The sequence below is a fragment of the Bos taurus genome, chromosome 7 (assembly GCF_002263795.3).
Source record: "Bos taurus isolate L1 Dominette 01449 registration number 42190680 breed Hereford chromosome 7, ARS-UCD2.0, whole genome shotgun sequence".
NCBI lineage: Eukaryota > Metazoa > Chordata > Mammalia > Artiodactyla > Bovidae > Bos > Bos taurus.
This window is the reverse complement of record NC_037334.1, coordinates 14,914,947-14,926,169: the sequence shown is the minus strand read 5'-3', so window position 1 is coordinate 14,926,169 and position 11,223 is coordinate 14,914,947. Positions and strand designations below refer to the sequence as shown.

The 11,223-nt window shown below is 45.9% G+C and overlaps 1 non-coding gene across 1 annotated transcript; it reads right to left on the bottom strand.

Moving 5' to 3' along the window:
• Positions 1–3,423: 3,423 nt before the first annotated feature.
• On the bottom strand, positions 3,424–3,526 carry LOC112447585 (U6 spliceosomal RNA). Its single transcript, XR_003035785.1, has one exon. It is a non-coding gene; the product is annotated as a U6 spliceosomal RNA (small nuclear RNA).
• Positions 3,527–11,223: the final 7,697 nt, after the last annotated feature.

The window sequence follows — 11,223 nt, the reverse complement described above, 5'->3', positions numbered from 1 at the left end:
ACACCCTGAACACCCTTCCCTGCAGTCTTCCTTTACAAAGTAATATTTGGGCCCCAGGAAAGACTTAAAGAATAATATCATAAACAAGGACACAGTTTTTAAGACCTGAAGTAATTGAGAATCCAGTTGAAGCCCACTACCCGCCCCTTCTGGGGGACATCACCACCTGGCTGGTGCTTCTCAGTCTGACCAGAGCTCTGGTCCCTCCTGGAAGCTTCCTTGACTCACCTTCTGAGTCATCCCTCACATCCAGCCATGTTGCTTCTTCACCTGCCTGGCTTTGCCAACCTGTGTATTGCTGTCTCCTTTATGCTGTGAGCACCACCCAGACACAAACTGAGTCTTGGTCCTAAGATGATCCCGGCCACCCTCACAGATTCTGGCCCTCAGTGAATGCCTTTGTGCCCAAGGTGATTGCCACCAGAGGGCAGTAGTGAACTGCAAACAAGTGGTGTTGCCCGATGCTTTTCATACAGATTGAAATGGCAGACTTCCCTGGTGGTCCAATGGTTAGGACTCTGTTCTTCCAGGTGGGGTGGGGGATGGGGTGGATTCAATCCCTGGTCAGGGAGCTAAAATCCCATACGCCACATACATGGCTGAAAAATAAAGATTTTAAAAGTATTTAAAAATGGCAGATCAGAGGATTGGGGAGACCCTCCTAAACCTCGTTTATCTGAGATCAATTCAAAATTGTGAGCTTTTTAATTCTTTACCATGAAAACTTTCAGAGGTAGAATCTGTATTTCTGGTATTTCCTTTCACCTCGGCGTCCAGTACAACTCAGCACTGCTGTTACTGATCCTTGACTTAAAATTTCAATATTTTGTTCATCATGGATTTTTTTTCACATTAATGGTGTTTTTGGAAAATATTACATTAAAATATTTATCTTGATTACTGAGTTGGTGACCTCTTTGCTTTCATGCCACATGTACCTCACCCTAGCACTGTTTAACGTTTAAAACATCAAATGATATTGAGATGCACAGTAAAGGGTCTTCCCTGGCAGTCCAGTGGTTAAGACTCCGGGCGTACACCGCAAGGGGTGTAGGTCCCATCTCTGGTTGGGGAACTAAGATCCCACATGGCCCGTTTCCTTTGTGGCTCAGTGGTAAAGAATGCCTGCTAATGCAGGAGACAAGGGTTCAATCCCTGATCCAGGAAGATTGACTGGGCACGACGTGGAGCAACTAAGCCAACGCACCACAACTATTGGGCCTGTGCTCGAGAACCCAGGAACTGCAACTACTGAGCCATGTGCTGAACTACCGAAGCCAGTACACCTAGAGCCTGTACTCTGCGGCAAGAGAAGCCACTGCAGTGAGAAGCCCAGGCAATGCAACTAGAGAGTAGCCCCTTGCTTGCTGCAACTAGAGAAAAGCCCACACAGCAACAAAGACCCAGCACAGCCACACACACACAAAAAAGATCCCACATGCCACAGGTCAAGGCAAAAACAAAACCAAAAAACAATCCAGTTCCCTGCCCCCAACCACGGGAACCCACTGTCTCTGGTGTCTTGTGACTTCTTCCAGGGTTTCTCTTTGTAAGATCAAATGTAATCTTATCCCTTCCGTTCTTTCTACACAAAGCATAACACAGTGCAGTCAGTGACGCATCTTCCTTTTTTCATTGAACCTGTGACCCCGCAGATCTTTTCTTATCAGTCCATCAGCACTTCCTCATTCTTTCTACTCTGATAGCCTGTGTCATCTCAGCATTTATTTCACCAACGGTTTTTTTGAATTAACGCTTGCAGGTTTGTTGGTCTGCTTTTACAAGCAACGCTGAGAGAAATACCCTCCTGCAGCATTGCTCACAAGGGCAGGCATCCTACCTAAAGAGTAAGCTCCCAGGAGCAGGATTGGCTGAGTCTTAGCGGCAAACAGAATCCCACCCAAAATGTTTCACTAAACAAAATGTAATGATGGGGACTTCCCTGGTGGTACAGTGGATAAGAAGGCTTCCCAGGTGGCTCAATGATAAAGAATTCGCCTGCCAAGCAGAAGACCTGGGTTCAACCCCTGGGTCAGGAAGATCCCCTGGAGAAAGAAATGGCAACCCACTCCAGTATTCTTGCCTGGGAAATCTCATGGACAGAGGAGCCTGGCGGGCTACATTCCATGAGGTCACAAAGAATCAGACATGACTTAGCGACTAAACAACAACAGTGGATAAGAATCTGCTTGCCAATGCAAGGGTCACCAGTTCAATTCCTGATTCAGGAATATCCCACAAGCCGAGGAGCAACTAAGCCTGTGCGCCACAACTACTGAGCCCTTGCGCCTAGGGCCCGTGCTCTGCAACAGAAGCTACTGCAATGAGAAGCCCACCTGCTGCAACGGAAGAGTAGCCCTGGATCGCCACAAATAGGGAAAGTCCACACGCAACAACAAAAACCCAGTGCAACTAAAAAAAAAAAAAATATATATATATATATATATATATATTTTTTTTTTTTTTTAAAGTGTAATGATGTGAGTGGGATAGGAGGACCAACAGAGCGGATTCATTTTCTGGAGCTGCTGTAACAAATCACCACATTTAGCGGCTTCATCACAAACAGATTACCTTACACTTGCACAGGTCAGAAATCTGACATGGGTCTCTTCGTGCTGAAATCTAGGCACTAGTAAGGCTGTGATCCTTCTGGATGTTCTGGGTAGGATCCATTTCCTCTGTTTCCAACTTCTAGGGGCTGCCTCCATTCCTTGGCTCACGGCCACCTCCTTCCATCTTCAAAGATGGCAAAGATGGGGACTTCCCTGGCTGTCCAGTGGCTAAGGCTCCGAACTACCAATGCAGAGGGGCTCAGGTTCGATTCCTGGTCAGGGAACTAGATCCCACATGCCACAAGTAAAGATCTCATATGCTGCAGCTAAGACCCAGTGCAACCAAGTAAACAAATTCCTACCCCCCCCCAAAAAATGACAAAGATGACATCATGTCATTCTAACCTCTTTTTCTGCTTTCCTCTTTCACTTGTAAGACCTTTTTTTAAAAATACATATGTACACTTTTAATTTTTATTTACTTATTTATTTTTGGTTGTGCTGGGTCTTCGTTGCTGTGAGGCTTTTTTCTAGTTGTGGCAAGTGGGGGCTACTCTCCAGTTGTGGTGCCCGGGTATCTCTTTTTGTGGAGCGCAGGCTCTAGTCACACAGGCTTCAGTAGCTGTAGCACATGGGCTCAGTAGTTGTGGCTCCTGGGCTCTAGAGCGCAAGCTCAGTAGTTGTCGTGCATGGGCTTAGTTGCTTCACAGTATGTGGGAATCACCTTGGATCGGGGATCGAACCCATGTCTCCTGCATTGGCAGGCAGGTTATTTGCCACTGAGCCACAGGGCAGCCCCTAAGGACTTTTGTGATTACCTTGAATCCACTAGGCTCATCTCTCTATCTTTTTTTTCTTTCTTTTTTTTTTTAACATGGAATGATTCAGGCATTTGCATATCATCTTTGTGCAGGGGCCAGGCTAATCTTCTCTCTATCCTTCCAATTTTAGTACACATGCTGCTGAAGCGAGTTTGCTAATCTTTTTTTTGGCCACGCCACTCGGCATGAGAGATCTTAGTTTCCTACTCAAGGATGGAACCTGCAGCCCCTGCAGTGGGAGCAAAGAGTCTCAACCACTGGACCAACAGGGAAATCCTCATTTTAACTACTTTGATGGGGTACAGTTCAGTGGTGCTAAGTATGAGAAATTCTGTACCCATTAAACATTTAACTCCCTACTCCTGAAATATCTGTAATTTTGTGCCTGGCTTATTTCACTCAGCATAGAGTTTTCAAGATTCATCCATGGAGGACTGTGTGTCAGAGGGTCTCTCTCTCTCTTTTTAAAAAGGCTTTATAATATTCCATTGTAGAATATATCACAGTATGTCCATCCATTCATCCACTGATGGACACTTGGGTTGCGTCCACTTCTTGGCTACTGTGAATAATGCTGCTATGAACTCTGGATGTGCAGGGACTTCCCTGGTGGTACAGGGATTGAGACTCTGAGTTTCCAATACAGGGGCCCTGGGTTCAATCCCTGGCCAGGGAACTAGGTCCCCCATGCCACAACTGAGACCCTGACACAGTCAAACAAATATTAAAAAAAAAAAAAAAAAAAAACACATGGCAGATTCATGTCAACGTATAGCAAAACCAATACAATACTGTAAAGTAAAAAAAAAAAAAAAAAAATTAATTAAAAAAAATGGATGTACAAATATCTTTCTGAGTTCCTGCTTTCTTTGTATATACACCCAGAAGTGCAATTGCTGGATCACATGTTAATCATTTTTGAGGAACCACTAAACCATAAGCAAGTTTTGAATTCAGTAATGAGTTGGATGTCAGGAGCCTGGAAGCAGAGTGGGGACTTGTCCTCAAACCCATTTTGTGCCTTTTTGATTTAGAAACTTGTGAATGAATTACTTATTTAAAAATAATTATCTAAAATAATTTTTAAAAAACATTGAAAGGAAAAGAAGAGCAGGATCAGCTTGTTTCCTGGAGCCATTGGAAACACAAAATTGGAACCCACACAACTGTCCATGGCATATTAAAGTGTATAATGGGGCTTCCCTAGTGGCTCAGTGGTAAAGAATCCCCCTGCCAATGCCGGAGACGAGGGTTGGATCCCTGGGTTGGGAACATCCCCTGGAGGAGGAAATGGCAACCCACTCCAGTATTCTGGCCTGGAAAATTCCATGGACAGAGGAGCCTAGTGGGCTACAGTTCATGGGGTCACAAAAGAGTTGGACAGGACTGAGCGCATGCACTTACACACACAGTGTGTACAACCTGCATGATAGAGCAGTGAAACTAAAGAGAGTGATTCACACCTAGATGGACGAAACTCATGAACAGGAACTCCAATGAACAAGCAAGCTAGGGCGCCCAACAGATAGATAGAAATTTACATCAAGTCCAAGGACAGCGTCTCCTCCAGACCTTGGCCTCAGCTCTTCCCCCTGCCTGGTACACCCTGCCCTGACATCCATGTGGCTCCACTGCAGCTCCCCCAGATCAGAAAGATGGATCTAGAACCCCCAGATCTCCAATGACATCGGCTCCTTCCTTGCTTTGCTTTTTCTCTACCATGTCACCATCTGCTACGCTATATATTTTTACTTGTTTATCTTCATTCTTGGCTGTTGTCCCACCTAAAAGTGCAGGGAATTTTATTTACTCTCTACTCTGTTCCCAGGACGTAGAACTGGGCCGAGCATACAGTAGGTGCTCAAGAGGTATGTACTGATGAAATGAAAAGCAACCCTTCCTCATTGCTTTAGAGGGTGGAAGGAGAAACATCCACTTCCCTCCAGGAATGAAAATGGAGAGTGGAACTCTGAGAACCCCCCATGGTCTTGATGCTGTTTTCTTTTTTGACCTGAGTGGATTGAACACAATTTTTTTTTTAAGTTTTAGAAAATTGAGATATGATCGATACAGAACATTTCTGTTAGTTTCAGGAACAACATAAGGATTTGATGTCTGTATACCTTGTGAAGTGATCACCACTATAAATCCAGTTCACATCCATCACCATACAGAGACACACATTTTTTTTTCTTGTGATGAGAACTTTTAAGATCTTCCATCTTCTTCTTGTTGCTGTTTGGTAGCTCAGTCCTGTCTGATTCTTTTTGACTCCATGGATCGTAGTACGCCAGGCTTCCCTGTCTTTCACCATCTCCCGAAGTTTGCTCAAACTCATGTCCATTGAGTCAGTGATGCCATCCAACAATCTCATCCTCTGTTGCCCACTTCTCCTCTTGCCCTCAATCTTTCCCAGCATCAGGGTCTTTTCCAGTGAGTCAGCTCTTCACATCAGGTGACCAAAGTATTGGAGTTTCAGCTTAGGCATCAGTCCTTCCAAGGAATATTCAGGGTAGCAACTTTCAAATATACAATACAGTATTATTAATCATCACGCTGTACAGTACATCCTCAGGACTTATTTATTTTATAACTGGAAGCTTGTACCTTTTGACCACCTTTGTCCATTTCACCAACACCATTTCTTGCTGATTTTTTAAAAAATATTTATTTATTTATTTGGCTGTGTCTGGTCTTGGTTGTGGCATGTGGGATTTGTAGTTGCAGCATGAGGGACCTAGTTCCCTGACCTGGATTGAACTAGGGCCCCCTGCATTAGGAATGTGGAGTCTTAGCCACTAGACCACTAGGGAAGTCCCAGGAATTTCCTTTCCTTTTCTTTTTTTAAACTTTAAAAACATTCCACGTATTTATTTTTTATTTATTTTTGGTTGTGCTCAGTCTTCATTGCTGTTTGGGCTTTTCTCTAGTTGTGGTGCGCAGACTTCTCATTGCGGTGGCTTCTCCTGTTGCAAAGAATGGGCTTTAGGTACAAGGGCTTTGATAATTGCAGCACATGGGCCAGTAGTTGAGGGTCCCAGGCTCTAGAGCACAGGCTCAATAGTTGTGGCCCACGGGCTTTATTGCTCAGCAGCATGTGGGATCTTCCTGGACAGGAGCTCGAACCTGAGTCTCTTGCATTGGCAGGTGGATTCTTTACCGCTGAGCTCCCTGGGAAACCCTTTCCTTTTCTTTTGATTATTCTCCATCTATGGTTGGTGGAATCCAGGATTCAGAACCCGTAGATACAAAGGGTCGCATATATTCCATTGTATGGCTGTATTACATTTTGTTTGTTCATTCATCTGTTGATGGACGCTGGGTTTGTTTCTATCTGGTGCCTAGATGATGGTTTTATCTCCACATATGCAGATGATACCACCCTTATGGCAGAAAGTGAAGAAGAACTAAAGAGCCTCTTGATGAAAGTGAAAGAGGAGAGTAAAAAAGTTGGCAGATGGTGATTGCAGCCATGAAATTAAAAGATGCTTACTCCTTGGAAAGAAAGTTATGACCAACCTAGATAGCATATTCAAAAGCAGAGACATTATTTTGCCAACAAAGGTCCATCTAGTCAAGGCTGTGGTTTTTCCAGTGGACATATATGGATGTGAGAGTTGGACTGTGAAGAAAACTCAGTGCCAAAGAATTGATGCTTTTGAACTGTGGTGTTGGAGAAGACTCTTGAGAGTCCCTTGGACTGCAAGGAGATCCAACCAGTCCATTCTAAAGGAGATCAGTCCTGGGTGTTCTTTGGAAGGACTGATGCTAAAGCTGAAACTCCAGTACTTTGGCCATCTCATGCGAAGAGTTGACTCATTGGAAAAGACTCTGATGCTGGGAGGGATTAGGGGCAGGAGAAAAAGGGGATGACAGAGGATGAGATGGCTGGATGGCATCACCGACTCAATGGACATGAGTTTGGGTGAACTCTGGGAGTTGGTGATGGACAGGGAGGCCTGGCGTGCTGCAATTCATGGGGTCACAAAGAGTCGGACATAACTGAGCGACTGAATTGAACTGAAAGCTCAACATTCGGAAAACTAAGATCATGGCAGCCGATCCCATCACTTCATGGCAAATAGATGGGGAAGCAGTGGAAACAGTTGCTGACTTTATTTTTCTGGGCTCCAAAATCACTGTGGATGGTGATTGCAGCCGTGAAATTAAAAGACACTTGATCCTTGGAAGGAAAGTTATGACCAATCTAGACAGCATATTAAAAAGCAGAGACATTACTTTGCCAACAAAGGTCTGTCTAGTCGAGGCTATGGTTTTTCCAGTAGTCATGTATGGATGTGAGAGTTGGACTATAAAGAAAGCTGAGTGCCGAAGAATTGATGCTTTTGAACTGTGGTGTTGGAGAAGACTCTTGAGAGTCCTTTGGACTGCAAGGAGATCCAACCAGTCCATCCTAAAGGAGATTAGTCTGGGTGTTCATTAGAGGGACTGATGTTGAAGCTGAAACTCCAATACTTTGGCCACCTGATGCGGAGAGCTGACTTATTTGAAAAGACCCTGATGCTGGGAGGGATTGGGGGCAAGAGGAGAAGGGGACAACAGAGGATGAGATGGCTGGATGGCATCACTGACTCGATGGATGTGAGTCTCAGTGAACTCTGGGAGCTAGTGATGGACAGGGAGGCCTGGCGTGCTGCGATTCATGGGGTCACAAAGAGTCGGACACAACTGAGCGACTGATCTGATCTGATCTGATGCTGGGAAAGATTGAGGGCCAGAGGAGAAGGGGACGACGGAGGATGAGATGGTTGGATGGCATCATCGACACAATGGACATGGGTTTGGGTGGACTCCTGGAGTTGGTCATGGACAGAGAGGCCTGGCGTGCTGGGGTTCATGGGGTCGCAAAGAGTCAGACATGACTGAGCGACTGAACTGAACTTTTGGATGCCTGAAATATTTCATACTAAAATAGATCTGGGGAATTCCCTGGTGATCCAGTGGTTAGGAAGTACTTTCACTGCCACGGGCCAGGTGTGATCCCTGATCAATGGAAACGTACTCCAGTATTCTTGCCTGGGAAATGCCATGGACAGAGGAGCCTGGTGTGCTGTAGTCCATGGGGTCAAAAAAACAGTCAGACATGACTCAGCAACTAAGTGAAAACAATGACCCACAACTAAGATCCCACAAGCTGCGTGGCACGGGAGTAAAAATCCACCAAATAGATCTACACATAGTGCAAAAGAAAGATCTCTAAGAAATACTGTGCAATAAAGAAGATAATAGCACTTGCTCTGCACCTGGCTCTGTTTTAAATTCTTTGCTTGTTTGGGTGCATGCTCAGTCCTGTCTGACTCTTTGTGACCCCATGGACTGTAGCCCACCAGGCTCCTCTGCCCCTGGGATTTTCCCAGGCAAGAAAACTGGAGTGGGTTGCCATTTCCCCCTCCAGGGGATCTTCCTGACCCGCGGCTCCCACATTTCCTGCATTGCAGGTGGATTCTTTGTTACTGAGCCACCAGGGAAGCCCCATTTCCTCTGGAAACCAGCACAAAACGAACTTGCCTGTGGCTCCTCAGGGGAAGGTTTAAGAGGCCGTGTATTCACACACACACAAGAGAAGGGTGTGGAGTTTCCTTAGAGGGATTCTAAATCCATCTCAAAGCTATTTGGGGGAGGAGGTTGACTGTTCCCTGAACCCTCCCATTCAAAAAGACACAAGGGATTTTTGTTTTTAATTTATCAGCCCTTGACTTTTCCCAGGCTTGGTGGGAGCTCTAGGAAGGTTCCAGAAGACTGCTGAGTCTAGGGAATCCCCCCATTCTAGCTTCCTCCTAAAAAAACCCACTGGGGCAGGGTGACTAGTTGTCTCAAGTTTAGCCTGGAAAGTCCCTGGTTTGGGAATCCCCCTCACTTCTAGGCAAACCCCCGTAGTTGGGGGGTAACCCAGAGCTTCTGTGCTTGGGCTGGACCCTCACTGTGAAGTAGGAGTTCAGCAAAGAGGTCACAGGCGTGAGGGGCTGCCTGTGAGCTTTGCCAGTGGCGTCTGTGGCCTCTTTTCTCTCCAGCTGTCAAGCGGTGTGCTGGTCTCACTTTAAAAGAACCTGAGGGACTTCCTTGGCAGTCCAGTGGCTAAGACCCCAAACTCCCAATGCAGGGAGCCTGTGGTTGGTCCCTGGTCACAGAGCTTCCCTAGTGGCTCAGACTGTAAAGAGTCTGCCTGCCTGGGTGGGAAGATCCCCTGAAGGAGGAAATGTCAACCCACTTCAGTATTCTTGCCTGGGAAATCCCATGGACAGTGTAGCCTGGCAGACTACAGTCCATAGGGTCACAAAAAGTGGGACACAATTGAGCAACTAACATTTTCAGGAACTAGGTACCACATGAGGCAACTAAGACTGGGCACAGCCAAATAAATAAATTAAATTAAATACATAAACATTAAAAAAATCTGAGAGAGCTCAAAGAATTCTTAGCACCCAGGCCTGGGCCCAACTGGCATCCAGGCTGGGAAAATGCAAACTATTATTAGAGTTTATTGTTATGACTGGGTTTATTACTATTATTGTTATTGGGCTTCCCTGGTGGCTCAGATAGTAAAGAGTCTGCTTGCAATGCAGGAGACCGGGGTTTGACCCTTGGGTCAGGAAGATCCCCTGGCAAAGGAAATGGCAACCCACTCCAGCATTCTTGCCTGGGAAATCCCATAGACAGTGGAGCCTGGCGGGCTCCAGTCCATGGGGTTGCAGAGTCAGGCACGACTGGAGAGCTAACATTTTCACTGTGATTGATTTTATTAATCGCCCAACGTGACAATTCCTGTTGGTCTGGCCTCTGGGCCCAGCAGAGGCCACCGCATCTCATCTCGCTGGGGCTGGCTGTTGAAGAATCTGGCCTACTGCATTTCCTGTTATCACGTGGTGCTAGTGGCAAAGAGGAAGCTGAGGCTGGAAGGCCATGGCCAGCTCTTCCTGAGTGGGGCAGAACAGTTGCCCAGGGCCTAGATGTCTCTGGAGATCATTCACTCCACCAGCTTCTTGGCACCTAAGGGTGCCAGGCACCATTACAAGCCCCAGGGACACTGTGGGGAACCACACAGACCCCACTCTTTTGTGGAGCTGACATTCTAGAATGGAAGTCAGGCCTGAAAAATCAGTGCTCAAAGAAAGTTCCAGTGAAGTAGACTATCATAATGGCTGCTAAGCAAATGTAGCTGGTGAAGGAAACCAGAAAACAGACTTGTAGATTCAGAATGAGTAGCTTCTGGGAGCGTTGAGTGTTCTGGGCCTGGGTATTTGGTTTGTTTTATTGTTGTTCTCATTTAAACACTGGGCCTACAGCGTGTGTTAGTCACTCAGTCGTGTCTGACTCTTTGTGACCCCGTGGATTGTAGCCCCCAAGCTCCTCTGACCATGGCATTTCCCAGGCAAGAATACTGGAGTGGGTTGCCATTTCCTTCTCCAGGGCCTATAGTGAAGCTCATGAAAATTTTCTTTCTTCTTCTTCTTTTGTAAAATATTTATTTTCTTGGCTGTGCCAGGTCTTAGTTGCCACATGCAGGATCTTTGTCACAGAATGTGAAATCTTTAATTGTGGCCTGTGCATTTGGGAGCGTAGAGTCTTAACCACTGGACCACCATGGAGGTCCCAAAGTTTTCTTTAAAAAAATTTTATTTTATTTTATTTTAGGATTTCCCTGGTGGTCAGGGGTTAAGAACCCACCTGCCAATTCAGGGGACAAAGCATTCAATCTCTGGCGGGGAAGATTCCATGTGCTGCAGAGCAACTAAGTCCCTGAGCCACAACTACTGAGCCTGTGCTGTTTTCAATATAGCAGTGTGTACACATCATTTCCAAACACCCAGTCTATCCCTCTCCTCAAC